Below are 23,121 nucleotides of genomic sequence, written 5' to 3'. Positions count from 1 at the left end.
AAGAAAAGGTACTGCGCATGTATTGTAAACAAACCTTATTTACATAGATATAGATATACAAACGGTTAGTGGATTTTTAGTTTATTTCTAATTATAAATAAACTATATTGAATTAGACCGTGATTTTCGAAAGGACATTTTTAAATCATACTGAAGCGTATAAAAAATAAATGGACTTGATCAGTTAAGTTTTTCGGCAGTTATCGTGACCACGCCGGTTTTGATACATACATTTGACAGCCGGACGTTCACGGAATAATTTTTTTAAACATTTTTATTATTTATTTAAGAAGCAAAATGTCTTAAAAATGTCATAAATTTTAAAACTAGTGTTTTTCTATTACATTTATATGTAAACTAGTTGTTACCCGCCCACTCCGCTGGGCGTTTTATAGAATTTCATTTTTAGATCTAGACTTGAAATTTAATTAGAGTATTGTTTTGACTTGCACAGATTCCTAATTCTATCGAATAGGCATGCACCTTTTATCCATGTAATTATTCTAGCTAATATTCATTGTAACTTTCAATGTGCAATCACAATAACATTCCCGTGCCTTTCTTACAAAAATGAATAATAATCGATATGAAAAAAAAAAAAAAAAATTTGTAATGAGCATTGAAAATTTCAGTTAAAGAAATCGCAGGTCTCATAAGTGAAGAAATCTGCCTAGTATATAAACATAACCAATAGAATTAAAAAATTTATTTTAAATAAATGACAATCGAATAGAATAAATTTAGTTACAATAAAAATTCATTATTTCTAAGTCAAAAAAATCTAGGTTTCGGATAAGTAATCACCATCATATCATATACTAAAACCTTCTCCGAAACACGCTGCATCTTATGGTATAAGTATTATTCCGATCGGTTCAGTAGTTTTCGCAGTATAACTGGACAAAAAAACCGACTCTCCATTTATTAGTATAGATATTGTTCTACAAGTGCAATAGCAGATAAATAGAGACAATTTTAGTTCAAGAAATCGCTTGATTTTCGTAAGGCGAGTGTAGAGCACAACCTTATCCGCTTCGCTTATGAGGCGTGCAATAGTTTTGAATTTTTAACAAATTAATTTCTTATTACAAAATTGCTCATGTTTTTCAAATGAAATGTTTCCTTCCAGTGTAGTCCTGATATATACTATCTTGACATGGTCTATTATACCAGTTTCCTTGAAAATAAAAAACCGAATTTTTACAGTAAGAATACTCACTCAATTCTTTGTACTTTACAACAAAAATCCTTTTTTCAGTGTATGAAGATCAAAAACCATCCTCGAACTTTTGACACCTGGCAGTTCTCCAAAAATAGTCCCATTAACCAAAAAAAAGACCATCGCTGTGTTTAGATAGTGACATGGCTGTCTGGAATGTGACGTACATTAGCATGTGAGCGCAGCTGGCACGACGATTAATGGAAAACTTAATTATTGGGCATGGATCGCCAGCAGTAGATGGCATAGACGTCCAGCAGTGGAGGGGAATCCGTCTATGTACCAAGGGCACATCACACCCCCTCAGATTTGGTCCATTGATTATGAGGATAGAGCCGGGAGAAGAGGATATGGAGTGCGTTTACATTCGGCTCTGGGTTATGGTAGTCCCTGCACGGGGTAGAATTGGATCCTTGGCCACTTGATCGGCCCTTCGATTCTCTAGTGCCATACCGGGATCCTGGATCTGGACCTCCATCTCCTCCTCTCATCCGAATTATTGCATTGTAGATTGGTATAGATATGGATATGGTAATGCAGCTTTGAATCCCCTTCATATTCCTCGTTGTGAACCTCAACGGCGTGGCTCGCGCGGTCGCAAGTTATAGAGGATGACCAACCAACGCGGGATGTACTTGACGTATTGCTCGAGTGATCGGATATCGATTAGGCAATGGTCAGGGCGGATATACTTCCCCTTTATCCAGCACACACATTTACCACCCTCCGCCTCTCGCATCTGGAATCCCCCCAGTGGTAGTTCCAATAGATCGTAACTTGCACTCGATGCCTTTGCGTTAATTACCTAGGCGAGGATTCATTGATGCGCCATCAGCCCATGACAGCCGGACTCGAATCACGCTAATAAGCTATTTCGTTCTCCAATTTTTGAGTCCTCTTTCTTTTGGTTTATTGATAAGTCGTTTATCATTAGGGATATTATGGTGAAGGTTATGAGTTATAATTATATGCACAAAAAAAAAAAAAAAATTAAATTGAATCAAGAGAAAAATTCTTGAACCAAGAAAATAATTTTGAGTACACTGATAGAAAGATTTATTAACTGTTAATAATTTAATTTATTTAAAGACAATTATTTAATTTATTAACTTTTAATAAATATCTTTTAACCTTCAATAAATATTTATTTGGGAGGAAAGTACGTTTATTCATAGTTAATAAGTATTTATTAATAGTTAACAAATATTTATTAACAGTTAATAAATATTTTGTTGAATGAATTTGTTTCGCTTGCAATGTCATATGATATGAAGATTGCTTATAAACAACAATCATCTTTATAAATTATTTGCAATAATTATATTACATTATAATAAAGTTTATTGTAACTTACCAAATTCTATCACAGCTCATAATTATTTTTTACATTTTTAAATATTAAAAACGTTAATTTATTTAGCAAATTTAATTGTTATCATGAATTCCAGCTATAGGGTCATAAAAAGTGTCAAAAAAAATTGCTATTTTTGCTTTTTATTTTAAATAAATGTTTGTTAACAGTTCAAAAATATTTATTAACCATTAATAAATATTTATTAACAGTTAATAAACTGTACTTAATAATTACTTATTAACTGTTAATAAATATTTATTAAATCCTATGATGTTAAAAAATCATTTATTATTAGTTAATAAAGCTTATTAAATATAAACAAATCCTTCTATCAGGGTAGTTTCATTTTCGAAAAATTCTTTAAACAAGTAAAATTTACTTAACATTTATTTACGTCCCACGACGACGATGCAACAGTTTTTTTGATTACTTTATATTTTATAAACTTTCTGCTAAGTTGTTATAAAAGTGGGTTGATCAAAGGATTTCATTGGTAACTCATTATGAGTGGACTAAACTAATGGAATGCTTTGACTGTTTTTATATAGACAATGTTACCAAACATCGAATAAATTTTTACACCGAAAAAAATGTATTTTATTTTTTCCATTCAAAATAATTAGAACTGTGAAATAGTAAAAATTTTACACAGAAAAAAAAGTTAACTTGAATCAAGTAAAATTTACTTGAACCAAGAAAAATTTTTTAGTTTAAGAATTTTTCTACTCAAATCAAGAAAATTAAGTTCTTCAAAATTATTTACTTATAATTAATATTATCGTCAATAGTTATCATAAATAAATTTTTTTATCTCAGGAATGTGGACAAGATAGGATCATAATAACAAATTACATTATTATTTCTGCTAATTAATTACAAAATTATTTACTTAATTCAAGTCAATTTTGATGTAGCAATAATCCAATTATAAATTATTTGAATGATTCAAACCTAAATAGTTAGATAGTTAGATAGTTAGATAGTTAGATATATATTTATTTGTCCTTTGAGCCGAAGCTCCCTCAAGGCCATCAATAAGCAATACATACAAGCAATAAATACTATATCTCTATTAGATAATCATGATATTAAATGGTTTTTTAAAGTGATAATAAATTTTGAACTAATTGTTTTTTTCGTACAAATAGAAGATTCTCTAAAATGGAGTTAGACAATTTGCTAATTAGAACGTCGATATGATTATCAGGTACAATTTAACATTACAAAACGTTCAGATTTTGATTTTTAGATAATAATAGAACTAATATTCGCTTGAGCTTAAACCCTGCGAAATGGAATTTGATTCACAAATCCTCAAATGAATACATCGAGCGCCCGATAAAGCTCACAAAGTAACACCGGAGGGCAAACCTAATTTTCTTGAACATTGTTAGCGCAGCAACCTCAAGCAAATTTAGTAGTTTAGGGGACCAAAGTGCTTCTTTAATTTTCATGCATCCTTTGCATAGTTTTAACTCAAGCCCACACATTTAATATTTACACACACTGTTGTACCTCGGTTTTAAAATTCCCGCCTCGTGATATCAAATTATGTACATGCTTGGCATCACTCGACCCAGCTCATTCTCTCGTTTTTTTCTTTTTATCATTTTATTATGTTCCGTATTATATTACTCTTAGCACACCAACTTTAGCGACTAACGACACTTAAATCCTCCGCTCATACTCCCTCTACATCAGTTCATCGGTGTTGACTTACTTGTCCAGTTGATTTATAGCCAAGGTTAAGTTTTGTTACTCTCAATAATCATCTTTGATTCGACATTGCTTGTTAAGTTTTTTGTTGTAAAATGTAAGTATGATTTAATTTTCAATAATATTATTATTTATTTTCGGTGTATTGCGTGTTATAGTTTTAACTTATGGTCAAGGTTAAATTTTGTATCTCAGCCCATTAATTTTTTGTCTAGAGATATATAATAACTTAATCGTTTGCTGTGAATAAATCAATCATAGTTCATCGGCACTTGAATAATCAATCAATAAAAACTGATTGATTTATCAATTGTAAATTCGGTTTACATATTAGCTTCAATGCAATTTATTTTTTAAAAATAACAAAATTTTTGTAAAAGAATTTGGTAATTTTTTAATAAAGTCAAAATTGTGGAATTTTATCTATATTATTGAAAAAAAATTAATAAACACATTGAAAAATTTTGTGTTAAATATTTAACACTTTTTTGTGTTAATTTAACAGAACAAATGTTGAATTTACACATAAAAGTGTTAAATATTTACCACAAAAATTTTTAATACTGAGTTTCTTGACGGACTGACGCAAAATTCTTTACTGTGTAACCCATTGCTTAATTTGAATTAACAAATATTTAATGTTTTTAATTGAAATAATTCTTTAGTTCTATAAGGTAAAAGCCCCAATTATTGACGGGGGTCTAAATATTGACACCCTAAATTATCTTTAAATATATTAAATTATCTGTAATAAGAATAACGATCAAATAAATTTTTATTAAATTCTAATTAATTAAAAAATTGAAAAAAAATCACGTTCAGTTCAAAATATTAAATATTAATTATTAAAAAAAAATAAAGTTACCACCAGTTCATCAAATCAGCTTACGAGCGTCTATTTTCTTAACAACTTTGGTTAGAAAAGCATTTTTTTTAACTGCCGAGTTTAAATTAATTTTTTCATGTAATTATATGACCTATTTTTTTTTTAATTAACAGTACATGAAATATTTATAAAATTGAATAATCGAAATTAATTGTATGCTTTATAATATTTAAATAATGGGAGTCAATAACTAGTTCACAATTTTTATGGTGAATCCCATATTGACAGCCAGTCAACAGCGCTATGACGCCTTTTTTTTTAAGTATAAAATACGTTACGCGATTATATACAAGGCTTTTAACTGTCAAACAACTCGACGTGTTTTGGTGTTAAATAAGTTTTTGAATAAATTGTTATATTTTTAATAATAATTAATCATTCATAGAAATTATTATTAATTAACTTCAATAATATTGATTACTTTATATCAAGTTTTGATAAATAAAAATATAACCAAATGATTCGACGCATGCGCAGTAGGGGCGTCAATAATTGGGGTTACGGTACGTCAATAATTAGATCAATCAGTTTTTTAACCCGTCAATAATTGGTGTATCCAGATTATCTATTTAATTATTTAAAATTAATTAGTAAATATCACTAATTATCATTTAAAAAAAAGAAATTGATTAGTTAAAACATTACTTAAAACATTACCACAAACAAAATTCAACGATATTTATATTTGATTGCTTAAAAAAAATCAAATCATAACTTTGTCTCTTATAGCGTCAATAATTGGGGCTTTTACCTTATAAGGAATTTTTAATATTTTAAATTTAATTTTCGACCGATTGGTTAGAGATATAAAAAACTTTTCAATAGATAATTTAATTTTCTAAAAAAAATGTAAGGTAAAGTACTTTAACACTGATAAAAATGGGACCAGTACTTGATCAGACTTTTCGAATCGTTGTAATACAAAATCCGTATATTTATTATGAGTAATGTGCGCATGTCATAATTATTCAATGATACAGTAATTGATTTCTGTAAGTTTTTTCAATTATAAATCCAAACAATTATATTTTTGTTAACTTAAAAGTTGACATGTCGAGAATAGCCGATAGATGCTATTTTTTCATGTAAAAGGTTGTAACGTCCACGTTTTCAGAAATTATAAAAATAAAATAAAATTATTTGTCCCCGGCTCGAAATTTGCTCGCCGGAGTCCAGGGTCATAAACGGGGATTACATTATCAATAACAAAATAATAAACAAAACACTTTATTTTAAATAAATCAAAGAAAAAAAGAAAAACCTCTTTATTGGCCTGATCATGTTAATAAACAATATAAACAATATATTAGAACACTCTTTTCACACATACTCGCGAGACTAGCCGTCACCCCTGGGCCTAAATCTCTACCCCAAGAGCGAATGGAGAGTGTCCTCTTCGCCCCCACCTACACGGCTTATGATCACCTACCGTACCTCTGCTGAAGGCTTCGGCACGGGGAGAAGCACTTTCATCCGGTCGGTTCATGATACTTACCTTGGGCCTTAGGCCTTGGTCAGACTCCAGGTAGAGTGTCATCCTCTGGAATTACTTGGTGAAGAGTATTCGCCCGAGTAATTCTCCCGAGAAAGAACTGCTTGCTTTATCGAGCCAAATTTTGGCGTTTATCATTTTTTGCCTAACTCTCTTGTAACGAAAAGGAAGAGTCGTTTTAGACACCTGTCCGGTGTTCTCGAACTAGCATTCAAAAATAATTATTTATTATTTTAATCGCAATTTCCTTCATTTTCTATCCATTCGTCTCGCCAAATTCTAAGTTTTTATTTTTGAAACTCAAATCTTTATTATTTTAATCGCAATTTTCTTCATTCTCTATCCATTCGTTTCGTCAAATTCACAATTCTTTATTATTTTAATCGCAATTTCCTTCATTATATATCCATTCGTTGATTTTTCCATACTAAATTGTGTTCGGGACTTATAAAATTTTCGCTTACCTAAATTATTTCTTACAAAATAATAATCGTCATTTCTTTGATTTTATATCCATTCATCGCTTTCCCATACTAAATCTTGTTCGGAACTTAGAATAATTTTCCCAGTCTTTTAATTTCTTTTACAATTAATTCGCTCGGCTTCGTAATAATTTCTCACACGCTTAATTTCTTAATTTAATTATACCTTCGGTAACAATAATATAAAATTATTAACTAAATAAATACAATAATTAAATAATAATCGCCGCACTGATAACAATAATTGTTTCTATTAATTTTTAAGTAATTAATAAAAAAATAAACTAAAATACTCAATTACAAAAAGTAAAATTTGGGTCATAAGGTACTAACCCGTAAACTAAACAATCAGTTAAAAAAACGGTACATCATTTTAAGTAAAAAAAATTGTACCACCCAATGAAATAGTCTTTTCTAAATAATACATATTTTTTGCAAAGACGAATCATAATTTTTATATTAAATTTTAGCGTCTAACTATACCTCCAAATTTTCAAAGTGGTACCCAGAACTTGAACAAGCTGGGGCCGTATAATTTTAACAGCATTCTAACTTCTAATAGGTTTATAGACTCGTGATCAGCATTGTCATTTGTATTAATTACTGCAAATTAAATAAGTCTTATAGCTAAAAATTAGTGTAGTCAAAAATTATTGAACGTTTTGAACTGAGTTTTTATGATTTATAATTGAAAATTTACTTTGTCATTCATAAAAAATGTAATTAAAAAATTAAATACAAATATTTCTCATTTTTGAATGATCATATTAAATATTAATCGTATTATTTTTAATATTAGTCAATAATATGTTATAATTCTTTTGATATTTCAATAAAACGTTGAAAATTTTTGGGTTATTGATTAATTACACCGGCACACAAAAAAAAAAAAGTTGTCTGTACTTGGGACGCGCCACATATATTCCCATGTAATTTGACCCGCTGAACCCGAATTTGAGGTCCGTTTGGCCCCTACACCCTAGGATTTTGAGAAAACTGTAAAAAACCGAAAAAAAACGGGAAAATTGGGGGTTTTGGTGATTGAAAAATTTTTTTAGATTCTAACTATGCATGATTTTCATGTATTTCGATCTGCTTTATACTTATCTGAAGTGTACTCAGACCAGCAGCCATTAAAAGTCTAAGTAAATCCCGAAAAACCCATGAAAATTGCGAAAAAAACAAAAATTCCCAATATTGTGATAAAAAATGTATTGAGCTAAATATATGATGATTTTCATGTAGGTTTATCGACGACATATAAATCTCCAACTTTTATAACTCAGACGTCTCGAAAACATCAAACAAATGTGCAAAAACCCCGAAAATTGGAAAAAATCAAATGTAATATAATAAAAATCGAGTTATTATTCAAAATAAATAAAAATAATCATATCATTCGATCTGAGGTGCATAACGATAAAGTATTTCGTCTTAAGACTTCAAAAAAATTAATTTTTTCGGAAAATATCATCAAAACCCTTTGGATTTGAATTTTAATTCGTTCTCCGCTTATATCTCACCCTTTTATCTTCAAACGTCCTGCATAAAGGGTTTCTCTTTCGTTTCCTCTCTTCTTCGGGTAAATCTCTCTTCAGAGTCCAACAATGATCTACCATCATATTGACATCCACTCATGTTTTGATGGAATGTTTCTTCTCTTTCTTCACTGAAATTACCAAGATTTTCAGGAAAGTGTGAAAAGATGAGATTGTAAATAGTGCAATTTTGTATTCACATTCCCTAAAAATTTCGAGATACTTCCTTAAAACTTCCCCAAGCTGCTCTCTCAATCTTGTGCATCTCATACTCAAGATTAGCATCCTGGAATTGAGTCCGAATTTGGGGTACATAAAAAATTCCTTCTTTCAATTTATTGTCACTTATAGCTGGAAATTTTTCGTCCAAGTACTTAACACAGTTGCCATTTTTATCGAGAGCTTTGACAAAATGCTTCATAAGGTCAAGCTTGATATAAAGTGGTGGCAGCAAGTACTTGTAAGGATTAATGAGAGATTCTCGCATAACGTTGTGAGAACCATGATTCAAATTCTTTCTTGTTGGCCGTTCTTTTCTACTGTAGGGAATTTTCCGATCGTGACTATCCTACAAACATACAAGAAGGGATATATTGTGAACCAGATTGTTGGCTTAACTAGTGTAGCAATTTTCAGATCACCACAAACTTTTCAATGATTTTTGGTCAAATGAGCTACTGGAGTCGGTGCTTTGAGACTTCGCTTAGACAAAGCAATGAAAAACTTTCACTCCTCGTCCTGAAAGTGTTCGGCTTTAACTCATCAATCAAACTTCTTACATCTGAACAGTCCACTAATGAATTTTCGCCGTTTTAAAAATGTTATCAGATTTTTTTTCCCTATCACGATAAAAATAAGCTGTTGTATTTTTAGTTAATAAATTTTTTTCTCGTTAAGATGATGTTTGAGGGTTTTCCCTTTTAGGAACTTTTTGGGCTCAGAATCGATTTCTTGCTTAAATGCTTGTGCCTGTAACCAGGGCACCTCCACGTGGTGAAGGCGGGCAACAGGACCGTCTGGCATAGTCCCTGGGTTAACGGCTTGAATGCCGTCATGGCAGGCACAAGTAATAAGTGTTTTACGATGCAGGGACCCGGAATCCCAGTATCGGCGTCTGGTCAGAGTGAGAAAGCAGGCTCGCAGGCGTCGTCATCAAGTGACTGCAGCTCTTCATTAGTGGGTGACTTGGCTTCTGAAGCGTTTAATATGACAAGAAGTGTCTCTCACATATGTAACAAAACCCAATTGCTTCTGTTACATATGTGGAGAATTTGAAGTAACGAAAAGTCGTAGATCTTTTTCAAACAAATTGAAAAATGTCTACGAAACCTGCTTCGGTATCCAGATTACGAACTGGGAAGCAACTTGGGTACCACATTCACTTTGCAATCGGTGTCACACGATGCTTACTCGTTGGGAGCAGACGAAAAGTAAACAGTGCTTGAAATTTTCAAAACCTGTGATTTGGTCTGCACCAACGAGTCAAAACTGCTATTTTTGCACGACGGAAGTTTCAGGTTTTTCTTCGACAACCAAACATAAAATTCAATATGCCAACGTAACATCAGTTGTGCCAGCAGAAAAAGTTTTGAATGTCGAAGAACCTGCAGCTCCTGAACCAGTGAATGAACATGAAGAGATGGAAGTTGAAGATAACTTTGAAGAAATCGATCCTGAACCCGAAGAGATCCATTCTGAGGATGAAGAATACATCCCGAGTGGTGTTCCTAGAAGTAAAGACCCTGAAGTCTTCGATCAACTTGAATTGAATGACCTTGTACGAGACTTAGGACTATCTAAGGTAAAAGCTGAACATTTAGCCTCAGCTTTAAGGAAAAAATTTATTAGCTAAAAATACAACAGCTTATTTTTATCGTGATAGGGAAAAAGAGTTCCGGAAGTATTTTACAAAAGACAGCGAAAATTCATTTGTGTACTGTTCAGATGTAAAAGGACTGATCGATGAGTTGAAGCCAAACACTTACAAAGACGAAGAATGGAGGCTTTTTATTGACTCCTCTAGGCGAAGTCTTAAAGCTGTGCTTCTTCATAATGGAAACTTATTGGCACCGATTCCAGTAGCTCATTCGACTAAACTAAAGGAGACTTATGACAATTTACAGGTTGTATTAGATAAAATAAACTATTCAGAACATCAATGGAAGGTTTGTGGTGATCTGAAAATTGCAACAATATTGCTAGGCCAACAATCAGGGTTCACAAAGTACCCCTGCTTCTTATGTTTGTGGGATAGCCGAGACCGAAAGAATCATTACATTCAAAAAAGAATGGCCAACAAGAACAAATTTGAATCCTGGTTCTCACAATGTTACGCGACAATCTCTAATTGATCCTTCCAAGTACTTGCTGCCCCCACTTCATATCAAGCTTGGCCTTATGAAGCAATTTGTCAAAGCTCTGGATAAAGATGGAAACTGTTTTAAGTACTTGGGCGAAAAATTTCCAGCTATAAGTGACGCTAAATTAAAAGAAGGAATTTTGATGGACCCCAAATTCGGACTCTATTCCAGGATGCTAATCTTGAATATGAGATGAACGAGATTGAGAGAGCAGCTTTAGGAAGTTTTAAGGAAGTATCACAGCAATTTTTAGGGAATACGAAAAGTGATAACTACGCAACTTTAGTTGACGAGTTGTTATACAACTATAATACTTTAGGTTGCTTAATGAATACAAAATTGCACTATTTACATTCTCATCTTTCACACTTTCCTGAAAATCTTGGTGATTTTAGTGAAGAGCAGCAGTGAGAGATTCCATCAAGACATTAGTGTGATGGAAAAACGATATCAAGGAACGTGGGATGTAAATATGATGGCAGATCATTGTTGGACTCTGAAGAGAGATTTACCCGAAGAAGAGAGGAAACGAAAGAGAAACCCTTTATGCAGGACGTTTGAAGATAAAAGGGTGAGATATAAGCGGAGAACGAATTAAAATTCAAATCCAAAGGGTTTTGATGATATTTTCCGAAAAATTAATTTTTTAAGTCTTAGGACGAAATACTTTTTTATGCACCACAGATCGAATGATATGATTTTTTATTTATTTTGAATAATAACTCGATTTTTATTATATTACATTTGATTTTTTTCCAATTTTCGGGGATTTTTGCACATTTGTTTGATGTTTTCGAGACGTCTGAGTTATAAAAGTTGGAGATTTATATGTCGTCGATAAACCTACATGAAAATCATCATATATTTAGCTCAATACATTTTTTTCTATCACAATATTTGGAATTTTTGTTTTTTTCGCAATTTTCATGGGTTTTTCGGGATTTACTTAGACTTTTAATGGCTGCTGGTCTGAGTACACTTCAGATAAGTATAAAGCAGATCGAAATACATGAAAATCATGCATAGTTAGAATCTAAAAAAATTTTTCAATCACCAAAACCCCCAATTTTCCCGTTTTTTTTCGGTTTTTTACAGTTTTCTCAAAATCCTAGGGTGTAGGGGCCAAACGGACCTCAAATTCGGGTTCAGCGGGTCAAATTACATGGGAATATATGTGGCGCGTCCCAAGTACAGACAACTTTTTTTTTTTTGTGTGCCGGTGTTATAATCTATGTAATTAATAAAATAAGGAAAATTTTGTCTCTGACGTATTTATATGATAAAATGAGTTTTTCAAATTAAATGTAGTATCATTAGAAAGTTCGAGACCTCGAGAAGAGCTTATAGACACTATTTTTTTTATGAAAAAGGTTCTAAACCGTAAACCGAACAATCAGTAAAAAAAAACGGTATACCATCATTTTAAGTAAAAAAAATTGTACCACCCAATAAAATAGTTTTTTCTAAATAATACATTTTTTTTGCAAAGACATATACTATAATTTTTATATTAAATTTTAGCGTCTAACTATACCTCCAAATTTTCAAAGTGGTACCCAGAACTTGAACAAGCTGGGGCCGTATAATTTTAACAGCATTCTAACTTCTAATAGGTTTATAGACTTGTGATCAGCATTGTCATTTGTATTAATTACTGCAAATTAAATAAGTCTTATAGCTAAAAATTAGTGTAGTCAAAAATTATTGAACGTTTCGAATTGAGTTTTTTTGATTTATATTTGAAAATTTGCTTTGTCATTCATAAAAAATGTAATTAAAAAATTAAATACAAATATTTCTCATTTTTAAATGAACATATTGAATATTAATAGTATTATTTTTAATATCAATCAATAATATGTTATAATTCTTTTGATATTTCAATAAAACGTTGAAAATTTTTGGTGTGCCTGTTGCCATATATTTTATTAGTACAACTACTGCTCCCGGAGTGTTCAGCTACTGCGGGTTGTCAGAATTGATTGTTCAACTACTATTCCTTTGATAGTCTATCTTAAAAACGTTTTCAAAACATAAATAATCAATTATCTTTGTTATTTTGTTAATCAATTCAAAATTGTTTATATTTTCATGAAAATCACTTATTTGAACTACTAATTACATCTTTATACATTAAAAGTAGGGTCAAATACATTTTACTTTGAAACGTGTTTAACTACTGGGTACTTTACCTTATCATAATTTTCTCCGAAATTTTTAATATTTTAGCCTGAATTCCACTATTTATTCTCAGAAATTATTTTTGTAATTAAGAGCCGGTCCCTATGATTGCAGCTTTTCATTTCTCTTCTAAACAAAGAATATTTTCGAAAAAAACGCTCTGCTACGTAATAGATTTTTTAATTATCTATTTTATAGCAGAGCGTTTTTTTCAAAATTCTCATTTGTTTAAGAGAAAAACAAAACTGCAATTAGCTTTATCATTACGAGTGCAACAAGGATAGTACCGTTTCTCGCCGTGAGTGCGACGCGAGAAAAAGATGGGATCAGCACTTAAAGCATTCTAAAAATTTATCTGGTGATTTTAAAACTAAAATTCTGACTCAACGATTAAAGATACAGAAAAATTGATAAGGACCTTTTCGATAGAAAATGTAATTTTCAACAAAAGAAGTCTTATAATTTTTTTTCGTATCTTCAATTTTCTTGATATTTTGAATGAATACAAACACAAAGTTTATTTTCGAAAAACGTATAAAAATGCAAGTGTTAGAGTGAAAATGTGGTGTACCGGTGGCATCTCTTCTTTACGGTGCAAAACAATTTCTCCGCATACTTTATGAACAACAGTTGCCTACATTGTTACCGCATAATGTTGTTCTCCTCTTTTACTCCATGCATATATATATTTATAATAATAATAACAACACGACTATATATTCTCGAACAACCGCACATTTGACAATGTCTTTCCGTATTTATTATTATAATATTGCACGCTATATTCTTATATTTAATAATGTACGATTTCCCATCAAGACTCATTGTTGCAGTAATAATTAATGACTACATTAAAAATTTATAAATAATTTTCAACATATTTAAATTAATCGTCCCAAATCTTATCCCTGCATTTTTCATATTAAATTTAAAATACATTGCTAGTGCCGTACATAATTGTTAATCTAATTATCGAAGAGTTAAAAATTATCGGAGAAATGAAACAAGATATCTTGAGTGATAAATTATAAATTCGATTACTAAAAGTGGACATCTGGTCTCGTTTCGAAAATGTCGAATAATAACTCTACACAGTAAAAAATTTTCCGTCATTGTGTAAAAAAAAAAAAGTGTTAAAATTTGCGTGTTAAATATTTAACATTTTTGTGTGTTGAATCAACACACGCGGCAAGTGTACTTTCATCGACGTAATTATAACACACTAAAATGTTATTAGAGATTGAAATAACACTTTTTTAATGTTACTCTGAAATCAACACACAATTTGTGTTAAAAATCTTTTCCGAACAGTGACAAGTATCAAAAACATTTTTAAATATATTAATTTAACACAGAGAATGTGTTAGTACGTTCATAAATAACACATAAAAAGTATTGAATTGACACATGGCGCGTGTTAAGTTCGGCGTCGTTCAGCACAATGCGCGGGAATGTAATCTTTTTTACGTTCCAGTGATGTGACATTGTGTAGTGTTAAATCTTCTTTTTGTCTTGAATATATTGTTAATATTTATATTAAATAATTTATTATTCAATTATTATTTAAAATAAAATTATAGTTATTATTTGCAAAAAAAAAAGTAAGTACTATGAAATTTTATCTGTGACAAGTTGAAAGTTTAACATAACCTTGAATTTTCAAAGTTTATGAAGAAAAAATTTTTATTTTCTGTAAATACTAATAAGTAACAATTATATTGTACAAATTTATAGTTGTGATTGTAAAATATTGTTGATTTAAAAAATTATTTGATTTAGATATGGAAGGAGGATTCTCAAACTTATCACCATGCTTAATTCAGCACTATTCCAATATGTAATTTTGTCATGTGTATATTGGAATTTGAAGATGCAAAGATTTGAGTTAAATTGGAGACTCCCGTTATATACGAAGATTTTCTTACAAAAGGTTAATTTTGAGTACAAAATGTGATATTTATTAAGTGAAAAGATTGTTTTCTGTTTCTGTTATTTATTTATAGTCGTTTTGCTTGCTTTTTAGCTCAAGACATTTTTCCATTTCTTGCTAACCGTAATTTTTATTTCTCTGATGCTAATGATGCAAAATTGGACTTTATTCTAGTTGATTACATCTTAAACAATCCACATGGTGTGATACTTAAAATTAAAACGACGGATAAAAGATCTGAAAAGAGTAAGCAGATCATCAATAAATTTATCGTCATAACAGATTATTATTTATAAATGTATAAATATATTTATAAAATTGTTCATTACATTAATGAGTAATTTGTAAAAAAGAATCTTGTTGAAATAAATAATTTTTCACTAATATTTTAATTTTTTTAAGGAAAAGAATTTTGTATCTTTTGTTGTTTTGTATAATTGTTTAGCACCCTGATAGGAAGATTTATTAACTATTAATCTTCTACATACATATAAGCGAAATACCACTGACTCATCAGCAGATCTCCGAAACTATAGGACCGATTCATTTAAAATTTGGCATAGGTACTCCTTTTTCACCGTGGATGAGAGATAAGAAGTAATATTACGGAATTCCTATCGGAAATGGATTTTCACTTATTGACCCCGCTCATAAAACAAATGGTCCATTGCTATGGTTACCATTACCTTGGTTACCATTACCATGGTTACCATTACCAAGGTTACCATTACCATGGTTACCATTACCAAGGTTACCATTACCATGGTTAGCGTTGCCATGGTAACCGTTAATATGGTTAGCGTTGCCATGGTAACCGTTTCCATGGTAACCGTTGCCATGGTTACCGTTACCATGGTTACCGTTACTATGGTCACCGTTACCATGGTTACCGTTACAAATTCGGTAATGATTATTACCATATTAAAGCAAATTTTAAGGGAGTTTGGAAAGAACGGATAGGGGAAAGGGGGGACCTACTCAGTGGGAATTTTTCTGTAATTGAAAAAATAATCAGACAGCCCAGACTGGGAATCGAACCCAGATCTCTCGGTTACGCGCCAAGGGCTCTACCAGTTAAGCTATCCGAGACAAGTACTGACTATTTTATTAGTTATTAATTTAATAACAAATTCGGTTGTCAACTAAATTCAGAGGAATGATTAAAATAAAAGTAGAAAGTTACTAAATACTAATATTCTATACAATTATTCAACGGTATTATTCTATAAAATGTTAGGCAAATACATTTTGATTTCAAATTTTATCGATTGGTTGTTGGGACAGTAGGAATTTATAATCATACTTTTTTTAAGAAAGAATAGCTAAATCATTAATAACTGAAATAGCAAATGTGTATTGTAGTGATCATAAAGAATGAACTCCATTATATCATAACACAGCTAAATATAACATAAATTTATTAAGTTATAAAAAATGTCAAAAGAAAATTGCTATTTTTGCTTTTTATTTTAAATAAATATTTGTTAACAATTAACAAATATTCATTAACCATTAATAAATATTTATTAAATCCTATGATGTTAGAAAATCATTTATTAACAGTTAATAAAGTTTATTAAATACAAACAAATCTTTCTCAGTGCAGATATAGAAAAATTTCTTTGAATAACCTAATTTGCTCCTAAGAGTTCTTAATTCTGGTTTTAAGTACATTATAACTCTAATTATCAGAGTAACACATCAGAAATGTTGAAATTTACATCCTACAAATGTTACAAACAACATTTTAATGTGTTAAAATTGAGGAGCTCATCCGAACTAATTCTAACACTTTCGTATGTTACTTTTAACATGCAAGTATGTTATTTCTTCTAAAATAAAAAGTCGAGCCCAAGTAACACTCACTGCGTGTAAAAAAGTTAGTAACACTCGTTTAAGTGTTAAATTTTACGGAAAATTTTTTACTATGTACAAGTTGTCGAATTATCAATCTATTATTACAAGAGCTAAGTGAACTCACACGTTTTACCTTTGAGATATAGTAAATTATTCACGGTGTTAAGTAATGTGCATACTTAAATCGATAATTCATATGTCATTAATTTTAGTTACAATTTTGGAGCATTGTAAATTTTTTAGAAATGAATTTTAAAAAATTTTAATGACTCGGAATTAAAAATCAAAATGTTAGTAAAAAAAATAATTTTTAACTTTATTTTTATAAAAATTTAGGGCAAAGGCTCCAAATATTGAACAGTTTAGATAAAAATAACATAAATAAATTATTTGTAAATTTATTGCAAGAGTTAATCAGCTAAAACGCGTGTTTTCCTTTTTTTATAGTTTTAACTCACAAACTATAATACTTTTGTTTATAAAATACATAATAATAAACATTTAATTGCAATGATTAACGTCACAGCCGGTTGCTCCGAATATTAAACATTATTTACTAAATATTGACCGCCTATGTTCTAAATACGGACCAGTAGTATTTTTTATAAAAAATTTAATTGAATTCTTTATTAATATCTTGAAAAAAAATATTTTACATATTTAATTTATAGAATTAAATATAATTATTAATTAAATCCAAAGTTTTATAGGAAATTTTATTAAAAAATTCAATTTTAATTAAAATTTTTAATAAATTTTTCAAATTTGTTTTTTAAAAAATTTTTCACTGATTCTAAAGGATTATAAATTTTTTGCTAATATTAAAAGTTATAATTATAATAAGGTAAAAGCTTTAAATATTGAACAGTTTCGATAAAATGAACATAAATACATTATTTGTAAATTTATTGGAAAAATTTTTCAGCTGGAACGCGTGTTTTTCTTTTTTTATACTTTTAACTTACAAACTATCATAGTTTTGTTTATAAAATACAAAATAATAAACATTTAATTGTAATAATTATTTTACAGCTGATTGCTCCGAATATTGAACATTACTTACTAAATATTGACCGCCTATGTTCCAAATACTGACCAGTAGTATTATGCTTTGTAGACTTGTAAATAATTTTTATTTAAAATCTACAATAGTTTGGACATTAGCTAATCTTATCATTGACATATTAATAATTGAAGTATTGTTGTTAGTTGTTCTGTATTCTGATACAATATTATCTTCAGTACTCATATTTAAATCAATCACCGAAGCCGTACTAATATCATGTACATTGGATAATTTACAACACCAATTTTTGACCAGAGTATTATTTCAATTATTAACATGCTTTTTCTTAGAAAAATAATTGACAATTACTCTTTGAAATTAAATTGTTCTAACAAATACTTATTTATTGATTATGAAGTATTTGATTTTATATAAATTGATCATAAATGTAGCAAATACGGCGAAGCTTGTTCTAATGATTAATTTTCCCGAATTTCTGAAATTTGTACCCAAACTTATTTTTTTTTTAACTGGGTATATTTATGTGGATGCTTAAATTTTTATTTAAAGTATCATTAAAAATTGATAATTATGCAGTGAATATATAATTAAATTACTAGATTTTTTTTAATTAATTTGTTATACTGTCTGGTCAATATTTGGTTCCTTTACCCTAGAACAACTACACAGAAAGAAAAATTTCTGGACTGGAGAACAAAATTCTTGGCTCAAGAAATTTGTCGGGTGTCTGAAGGAAGACCGAAGTTGTATTGGCCGAAGTAAAAATTTTTCTTGGAATTCTATTCTTGGTGGAAGTATTTTTTTCTTAATTTAAATTATCATAAATACTTGATACAATAAATTGTTATATTTGATCAAGATCTTTAGATACTTTAGGGAAGCAGGGCCACCTACTTCAGTTGAGAAAAAAATTTTCTCACCTTGAAAAAATTTTTCTCTTGAATATTTGATACCCATTTTATATTATTTTAGCGTGCAATTATACATATTGAATGAAAGAAAAAAATGATTCAATATTATTTGATCTTCCCATTTGACATGTTAATCAATAAAAATATTAATGAAAATTTACTTCTATCTTTATATTTAATTTTTTGGAGCAAAAGAGAAATTTTTTCAAGACAAGAAAATTTACTTCTATCAAGAATTAAGTTTTTTGGAGCAAGAGGCTGAATTTTTTCAAAACAAGAAGATTTTCTTGACTTAAATAAATTTTCTTGGATGAAGATACGTATTTCTTCAAGTAAGAGAATTAATTTTGTTGAAATAAGTGAAATTTCTTGTCAAAAAAAAATTTTTTTTTTGCTCAAGAAAATAATTAGGAAGAAAAATATTTTCTTGGCTCAAGTGAACCTTTTTTTTCTCTGTAAAAAAGTTGTTCTTAAAATTGAAGTTTTTTATGACAGTTAAATCTTTGAAAAAAAAAAAAATTAAAATACTAAAAATTTTTATACTAAAAGCTTAAAGTTTATTCTTATAAATTTCTATGATTATTATCATAAATTGCCGTAAAATATGCTAATTTGAAAAAAAAATTTTTTGTCCGTAAAACTAAAAAAATGACCCAATAATTAAAAAAAAAAATTTGGAAAACGATTGACCCTAACGGCCATCCCGGCAACTTCCCGCTAATTCCATACTTAAGCGCTTAAAATTGCACTTATTACTTTTTGCGCTTTTCGAGCTCATAAATATAATTTTCGTGTCATTTTGAGCTATCCAAGCTCATTCAAAAAATTATTATCGTTAAGACGTGAGGAAAAAAAAAAAAAAACAGGGTGAAAACAATAACTTCCTAATTTTTGAAAATCTTCGATTTTGTTAGTGGGAAGTTAAAAATGTCGCAGTGATTTTAAAAAAACACTTGTTTTCAAATCTTTTATTGACGATATCTTTTGAACTAATCAACCGATTTCTACGTTTTTGGCGGCAATCGACGCGGTTTTTTAAGCTCTATAAATTATGCTATGTCATCAAAAGTGATCCGAGAAGAAATGACGAAGTTATGTGAAAAAAACACTTTTTTCGGTTTTCTTTCGTTCACGCTATCTCTCGAACGAATCAACCGATTTTGATCGGGTTGACGCCGATCGGCGTGGTTTTTCAAGCTTAAGGGCGGATTAGTTTTTGAAGTTGATCGATAGAGCCGTTTAAAAGATATTCCAAAAAGCTACTTTCAAAAATGATTTTTTTCTTATTTTTTTTAAGATTTTTCAAGATTTCTTAAAATCTATCGGTCCGAATCGGTTCAAATTCTCAGGAAATCTAAGTTCAGCGTAGCCCTTTCGAATGGCACCAACCGCGATGAAATCGGTTCAACCGTTCAAAAGTTATAAGCGAGTCACATAGTCACACACACACACACACACACACACACACACACACACACACATACATACATACAGACATAGTGACAACATCGCGGGGGTAGTCAGGGAAGCTTCCTGTGACCTTCAAACGTCGAGATCTGATGAAAACTCGATTTTTGCCAAACGGGGTAAAAACAATAACTTCCCGATTTTTGAAAATCTGAGATTTTTAGCGGGAAGTTAAAAATCTAACTTCAATTTCCATGAATTAATCTCATGCTAAAAAATGATTAAAAAAAGAGAATAAAGCTCCGCCATTATAAAGAGCTTATATTAGACCCTCTATTTATTGTAGCGCTCGATGAGTGTCATTTTAAATTTCGATATAAATTAATTTCAAGGTAAAAGGGGTTTTCCACTAGACACTACACTATCTCACACTCAAAGTTTACCCTCACCCCTCGGAGCGAGAGCGTAATGGTTCGGAAAATGAAGTTCTTGTAGCTGGAGAATTTCTTCCCTTATTCCGTATTTTCGGTCCCTTTTATCCCTGGCTCTCAGATACTTTTCCAACCCCTTCAGTGAAACTTTTTCTGAGAGTTCCTCTTCTCAGCGAGTAATTTTTCAGGGTTAATTCAATTCGATCGATCGATCTGAAGTGATCATTCGTCGGCTCTGGGCTGGTTATTTATTCAACTTTGTTTTAAATATTATTATTAGCTTCTGCTCCCTCCTCGAGAGCATCATCATCTCCGGCATTATCTTACGTAAACAGACTACCTGTACAGAGTGGTGTCTTGTGAATTTAAGATAAAGTCACATGTTATCACAATCCCCAGGTTTCTCCAGCTTATACTCCAACGCTTACCGCTTTACTTTCCTAAATATATAGATACATTTAATCAATTTAAGATTTAATTCATTTAACTTCCTCTTTTGTCTCTTCCGAAAAGGGCATTTTGCATCTTATTTCTCGACAAGGGTTTTGCATTAGTTTAAGTCACTCTTCGTCTAAGTTTGTTTGTCTTTTACACATTTTTGGTGATTGTAAATGAGAAATCTTGTTAATTTTATCTTATTACGTGCGTAATTTTTTTTGATAGCTCTAAAAATTATTTTTATAAGATTTACGCGTGAGTATAATAATCAATTGTTTGAAAATACATGTCATGTAGTTTTCAAGGGAATAAGATAATCTAGATTATTAAGAAAATAATAGTCTACTGTCCCCACTACAAAACTTTTCTGGAAGTAATTGCCAAAGTCTATTTTTTTTTTTTAAATGCAAAAAAATTCAAGGAATCCAATAGTGCGATTTGCACGCAAAATTTCGTTGCCGATTTTTTTTTATTTATAAAAAACTGTTGCAAAAAATGTTTCAGCTGACTATAATCAATATGTACGGAAATACTTTTTCCGTGGAGTTGTTTAAACGTTATAAATTATGGCTCTTTACCGTAAGATGGACGGTGGTGTTTATTACTCGGTAGGTCTTATTAGGTGACGGAATGGTAGTTATGGACAATGTCTCGGATAGCTAAACTGGTAGAGCCTTTGGCGCGTAACCAAATGATCCGGGTTCGAGTCCCGGTCTGGGCTGTCTGAATTATTTTTTCGGTTACCGAAAAATTCCTACTGAGTAAGGTCCCTCCTCCCCCCTTTATCCTTTATTTCCCCAGTTCCCAAATTTGTCTTTAATGACAAATTTAGCTATAAATTATGGTCACGTTATAAATATAAAAGTTCAATGTTTTCTGAATCCATTGGTTACAAATTTTTTATAAAAATATTCATTTTTAATAACAAAATAATAAAATTAAATAAAAAAATACTTGCCTAACAGCTGAGCTTGTTACCGACACAGTCTGCGCAGAAACGTTGAGAAATACAAAAAAAATTTTTCTCAAAATTAAAATTTTTTTTGAAAATTTAATTTTTTTTTGTCCAAAAAAAATTTTTTATGCATTTCTGCACGTTTCATACAAAAATAAAATGATTCCCGAAAAAAATGAACCAATATATTTTTGTATTAAAGGTGCAGAAAAGCAAAAAAAACATTTTACTTCAAATTAAAAATTTTTTTTGAACTTAGAAAAAAAAATTAAATTTTCAAAAAAAAATTTTAATTTTGAGAAAGATTTTTTTTTTGTATTTTTTGACGTTTCAGGTAAAGATACCTGATTCCCGAAAAAAAAATTATTTTTATACGCCTTTATGGCTCCCGGGACCCAATTCGGATGTCATAAGGGTGTATGAAAAAAATTTTTTTTTGGGAACCGACGTATTTTTTCGTGAAATGTGCAGAAATGCAAAAAAAAATATTTCACCAAAGTAAAAATTTTTTTTGGACTTAGAAAAAAAAATTAATCTTTTATTCTACGCCCTTATGGCATCTGTAACGCGATTTGTTAGCGATTGCTAAAAATGAAAATTTATTATTTAACCGAAAAATTGCTTACCGTCAAAATTGATATAGTCTTAAAAAAATTACAATATAATAATTTACAGTTGAATTTTTAATATTGAGAATTTTAAACATTAAAATTTATAATAAAACATTAAAAATGTACAGAACGATGTACAAATTCTAAAGTATTATAAGAAATTGACTTATGCATTTTTTTAATTAATAAACATTTTTAAAAAATAGTTAATATTCATCAAAACACAATATTAAATAACATAAATTATATAAATAATGAACCGTCACACTTCGTCACTGCATAAATTTAGCTTATAAGAATGATGAAAGGTATATTAATTTATCGGT

At 29.8% G+C, this 23,121-nt stretch overlaps 2 protein-coding genes across 3 annotated transcripts in view; one reads left to right on the top strand and one right to left on the bottom strand.

The window, feature by feature from the left end:
• Window positions 1–23,121, bottom strand: part of LOC123268150 (lachesin) — a 260,262-nt gene that overhangs the window by 196,904 nt on the left and 40,237 nt on the right. Inside the window, exon 1 of one of the 2 annotated variants that reach the window (XM_044733036.1) lies at window positions 4,089–4,166. The exons of the other annotated variant lie outside the window; for it this stretch is intronic. The gene's annotated coding sequence lies outside the window, so the exon portion shown is untranslated. Of the gene's footprint in view, window positions 1–4,088; window positions 4,167–23,121 lie in introns of those variants that run through there. 2 annotated transcript variants of the gene reach the window in all.
• Window positions 4,276–23,121, top strand: part of LOC123268149 (4-coumarate--CoA ligase 1-like) — a 36,852-nt gene continuing 18,006 nt past the window's right edge. Inside the window, exon 1 of the mRNA XM_044733033.1 lies at window positions 4,276–4,386. The gene's annotated coding sequence lies outside the window, so the exon portion shown is untranslated. The remainder of the gene's footprint in view (window positions 4,387–23,121) is intronic.

This window comes from Cotesia glomerata, linkage group LG6, assembly GCF_020080835.1.
Source record: "Cotesia glomerata isolate CgM1 linkage group LG6, MPM_Cglom_v2.3, whole genome shotgun sequence".
NCBI lineage: Eukaryota > Metazoa > Arthropoda > Insecta > Hymenoptera > Braconidae > Cotesia > Cotesia glomerata.
Note: the sequence above shows the minus strand (reverse complement) of the source record. Positions and strands in the feature narration are given on the sequence as shown.